Raw genomic sequence first — 5,773 nt, 5'->3', positions numbered from 1 at the left:
AGGGGATGAGGAAAAGGGTTTGCGGGCGGCTTTTTAAAAACGCGATTTTTACTGTGTAAAGAATAGCAAAAGAATATAATAACTTTTATTTCCAATCAAGAGTCATGTTAAATGGCATGTAAATAACAATAATAATAATGAGATCAGAGATATAAAAAAAGACGTTAAAGAAACTAAAACTTGATTTGTATTATAGTAACAACAATGAACTTAAAGAAAAAACAAAACAAACAAACACAGTAAATGACAGAGTATAACTTAAAGACTGATATTAATCGTTCCAATTCTGTAAATGACCGGGTTATTTGTCTAACTGACATTTTATATAAAAATGCCATGGAAATATTCGGTAGAAATATATCTTTTTCAAATGTAAATTAGAGACATAATTTAAATAAACCAAAATGGTTTGATGACGAATGCCATACCGTAAAAAAGAGTTCAAAAAAAGCAAGACATTTATTTGTTAAAAACAATAATCAAGAAAACAGACATAATTTTGTAAAAATGCGCACTAAATACAATAAGATTAAATCAAAGGGAACATATAAGTATAAATTACAAGAAGGTCAAAACCTTGAAAATATTGCATGTACCGATCCACGGAAATTTTGAAATCTATCAAGATGTTTTAAAAAGAACACACCAAAAATAATGATATAGGAACATTTTTCTACATTTTTTGATGAAAATGTTGACGAAACGTACACTGTTAATGATGAAACATTTGAAAATATACAGGATGAAGATTTAGACTCACCGATATCTGAAGATGAAATTTATAAAGCTGTATTTAAACAAAGATAATTTTAAAGCTACTGGACCGGACGGTGTGTCGAAAGAAATTATTAAATCTTCATACAGTGTAATTTCTCCTTTTCTTTTGTCAATCTTTAAAGGGAAAAACAAGGTTAGAATAAAAACTTGATTTCAGAAAACGAATACTATAAATATTAAATCTACAAATTTTCTGCCGCCAAATAATAATATTAAACGAATGATAACGAAATTTAAATCGCTAAATCACCGATTTCTACAAATCAGTAGGCGCGGCCATGTTTGTGTATTGGCCGTAGAAAAAACAGGTGCGCGTGATGTCATTTCCCCACATCTTTAGATTTATGATAAATCTAGTTGAATCGTAGCGAAATATTTATATAATAAAGTCTTAATGTAATTAAACAATATTTCATAGAGTTAATAAATACACATGTTATTATTTAACAAAGTTTCACAATCAAATAATGCAATTCAATAAACAAACGCACCAACGAATAATTGGCTGTTAATTATTGAACGGCGATAATTATCATTATTATAAAAATCCTACTAAAACGTGTTCTAAATAGTACATGTAATTAAATTTCTGCAGTTTGATTCTGACTTTCAAATTAAAAGGTGTGAACATATGTTAGTAGTGATGTATGCATTTCAAAAATATAAGCAACTCTTTTGAAAAGTAAATTGTTAACATGTCTGTCAACGTATGATGCTGCGTGGTATTTATTTACATCGTAATCGTAGCCTAATATTAACTGCAGGCATAACATTTTTATTGGCTGCTCAAAAATCTCATTTGCATAATTTATTCACACAATTGCTGGTTCTTGCTACTTATGTCTAATACTGTGCATTATCCATTTTAATTGTTCCCAATTTGCACCAAATGTTCCTGTCACACTGTGTACTAACGATTTTTATTGCTCCTTGTTATGCCTCTGTGCCGAACAAACCTTTTGATCATGCACAATGTTGCCCTGATTGGTTAATCACACCTTTGTCAAATTTTCTAATGACGAAATAGACTATCTATTTTTTTTACGCTTCATTGACTGAATGACCTTTAGGGGAAATTAAGTTTCCGCACCTGTCAAGTTATTACTGTAAATTACAGCAATTTCATAAAATAGCAACACAGTTTTTTCATTTACCCAATAATTAATTTTAAATATTAAGTAGATTTTATGATTTTTGTTTTATTGGATTAAATTTACAGGTAGTAGAAATGCGTATCTGTGTGGGAAAGGGATTGGGGTAAGTAGATTGGATTGTTTTCATACGATATTTAGTCTAGCTGCCGATTTTCCTGCGCCATTTTATTTTTAGCGTTACAATGTCGGAAAATCGCGTACTCAGCAGATCTCTCTGCATATTGGATTCAGTTTGATATTTTTACGCTGAGAAAAAATAGATACATGTCCGACTATGTACCCTATTCGGACAGCTTGTCTAGCGAAAATTAAGTACAAAATAAAAGGCGATATCGTCAATTTGAAGAAGTTTCTCAAAGTACCCAAAATTAAATTCATGGGGGGTTATCTTTTGAAAACTATAAAGCATTCATTTGCTTAAAAATTCATGTGGTGGGATCATCAGCAACCCTGAAATTATCGGACAAATGATAATTATTTTGCCGCGGCCGTCTTACAATTAATTTTAATTAAAGCCCAAAACAGCTTCCATATGATGTTTTAATAAAATAATAAATAATGTACGCGCAATAAGATTAATTAAGTTTCTTCATCAAGATATATTTCAGGTACCAGCGTGTACACCTTTACCGGAAGTGGGTATTTAAACACGTCACAATCCCAAAAGGTCTCGTTCTGTTCTCGCGAGAAATGACAGAACGCCAAAATGGGCGGCGCCCATGAACTTAATTTTCTCAAGTAAAAATAGTGTCTTAAAACACGAATTTCTCACTTATAGGGTTGATGTCAACAAATAAACTGTCATGGTACCTCTTTTTAAATGATGAATATTTATATTAGACAGACATCAATCCATCCATTCCTATTCCTTTAACCAAATAATTGAAAATAGACAATACCTGGTTTTTGAGGAAGAAGAAAATATTTTTCCAATATTTAATGGGGGCGACCCGATAGTAGCTAAAAATTACCGGGGTATAACACTTTACAATATTTTATCTTAAATTTATTCTCTGGCACTACTTAATCGGCTCACAATATGGACTGAAAATACGAAAAAGTTGTAAATAGTCATTTTTTTTCCATAATTTCAAAAGTCTTATATTCGGGTAAAAAACTGTACTCCATATTTATTGATTATGAAAAATGTTTCGCTAAAATTAATCGTTCTTTCTTTTGGCAAAAACATATAACAGAAAATGTAAGTACTAAAATGGTAAAAGCTATAAAAACAATGTATTAAATATAATGGGGTAGTGCATGATGATGTTATAAACTCTCATCAGGGCGTTAAGCAGGGAGACCCCAGCTCTTCTCTATCATATATGATGTTCGTAAATGATCTAATGAGTAATTTAAATGCAGACCTTGATGGAACTTTCACTTTAAATGAGCTCTGTTTATGATTTTATATGCTGATGACCAAATATTATTTGCTACAAATCTCACACCTTACAAAGCATGCTTATAGACATCGAAATATACTATAATACTGTTGGACTAAAAATAATATTGATTAAACCAAAGTTATGATTTTCGACCTACAAATTTTATTTTCCATCTTTATGGCGAAAAACTTGAAATAGTAACGCCTTTTAAATATTTGGAATTATACTTTTTTAAAAAATGGACATTGGTCAAGAACACAAAAGCATAGCAGAACATGCATCGAAATCGCTTTATAGACTGTTTGCTATTCTTCATCGATATTAATTTAAAGCTAGTGAGAAATGTAAATTATTTGATTCATTAGAAGCATCAATTCTAAATTATTGTTCGGTTGTATGGGGAAATATCAAGGGAAGTGATATTGAAACTATCCACAAAAAAATTTTGCAGAAACATCCTAGTTGTTAATGCCTCAACAAATTTGACAGGACTATATGGAGAACTTGGTAGAGAATAAATGAAAATTTTAAGACAAATAAACATGATTAAGCATTGGTTAAAATTAAAAAATTAGAAGACAAAAAATTAATAAAACAAATGTATGATATGCTAAAAACTAGATGCAGAAAACAAAATGTTAAGATCAGGAGAAATTTAGATCCTCTTGTCATGCATTGATATAAAATATACTCGTATTTAAGATTTTATATAACCTGTCCATGTTCATTTTTACTTTAATAAATCTGTCTTACAAAGGGATAATAGAACGTTAAATATAATTAGTAATGGGTGTGTATTTTTCAAAATGCTTTATCGATTTTGCAAACTACTACAGTACTATGTTAACATTAGACCCGCTTCTTTACTGTCCTTGATTTCAGCTTCAGTTTCAAGTATATATTACAAAAAATCAGATGGAAATGTCAATTAATATTTTTCATTAAGATAAGGGGTTGTTCAAGTTTCTAATTGATTACGGTTAAAATACTAGAAGCCACGTCAATAGGAGTAGAAAAGCCAAGAAATTGACAAGTCATTTAAACAGCGTAAGTGATCATGAAGCGAAAGGGTTAAAGTTTCGGGTTAGAGTTTCTTACTTGTATATAATAGTTACTTCCATTTGTTTTACCAAAAACAACAACAACAAAAAAAGAAACACTTAGAGACAGTGACGGTGAATAAAAACACCTTTTGATAAAAAGTTTGATTGATAAGAGTTTATCAAACTTTTATATGATATTTTTACATTTTTACATTATTATAATGTTGTAAATATTGGAAATATATTTAAAAAGTCCTCCTTTAATGTTATATTAAATCCCAGTTACGAAATTTAGTTTAAGCAATTAAGCAGAATGAATATTTTTTCTGTGTTGTATTTTGGGAATATTCATCTACTGATATTATCAAATAGTTATATATTTTCTAACACAATCATATTACACATTTTGAAATAATACATGTATTTTTCAGATAATTATCAAACTTTGTACTTGCTGTTTATATCATTAACACAGAACAGAAACCCTAAAGAATGCCCAAAACGACAAAATTGAAAATACTGCAGACTTGGTTTGATTCAGTCTGTTCATGAACGGTACTTGAAAATGCAAGTTGTCGTCCACGCCCCCTATCGCCGTCTTAAGCAGAATTCAACATTTAAACACGAAAATGGTGCTAGAGGGCGTGGATAGTAACATTCCCTTTAATTCCAGTTCCGTGCATGAACAGGCTCAATTAAACCGAGCCTGTAACATTTTCAATATTGTCGTTTTGAGCGGTTTTAGGGACTCCGTTTTTCTCTATTTCAAAACCCAAAAAACAGACTTTGCTCATCTTGTAAAGATTACACCATCTGTCTTTCCTTTTGTAAAGGTCATATTATATAACTACATGTCTGTATGATCTTAGAGATGACTATTACATGGTTATCAGCGAGGGCTTTTTAATAATAGTTAGGGATTAACTATTAATAATCCGTATTGTAATTATTTAAGAGCGGAAATGGTATTAAAATTATCAGTATACCTAGTGGCATGTATTTATAACTCACAGAAGATGTCCAAAGTATATAATCAAAAAGCTGATATATATGCTATCTTATATATCTGATATATATGCAAACTTTTATAATGCAGGGTATACTCTCTTATAACAATTTGAAATAAATCATATGTCTTATCTTGTGTTTCAATACACTGTTTTTTTTACAAATACTGTATAATATGCACGTTTAAAGGTTACTTTTTTTTATTAAACATCAGCTTATGTTTATATTGCTGATGTAACGAGGAAAATAAGGGAGAAGTTTACACAAAATTGAAAAAAACAAAACAAAAACAAAATCAGAATTAAACGCTTTATGGAAGTATGAAACGAACAATTTTCAAGTTTTATACCCATTCAAACAAATCAGTCAAGTATATTGATGTATATGTATTTTCCAAATTTTA

Source organism: Ruditapes philippinarum, unplaced genomic scaffold (genome assembly GCF_026571515.1).
Source record: "Ruditapes philippinarum isolate M1 unplaced genomic scaffold, ASM2657151v2 ctg5845_1_1_1_1, whole genome shotgun sequence".
Classification (NCBI taxonomy): domain Eukaryota; kingdom Metazoa; phylum Mollusca; class Bivalvia; order Venerida; family Veneridae; genus Ruditapes; species Ruditapes philippinarum.
The sequence above is the reverse complement of the archived record's forward strand: the minus strand, read 5'-3'. Positions refer to the sequence as shown.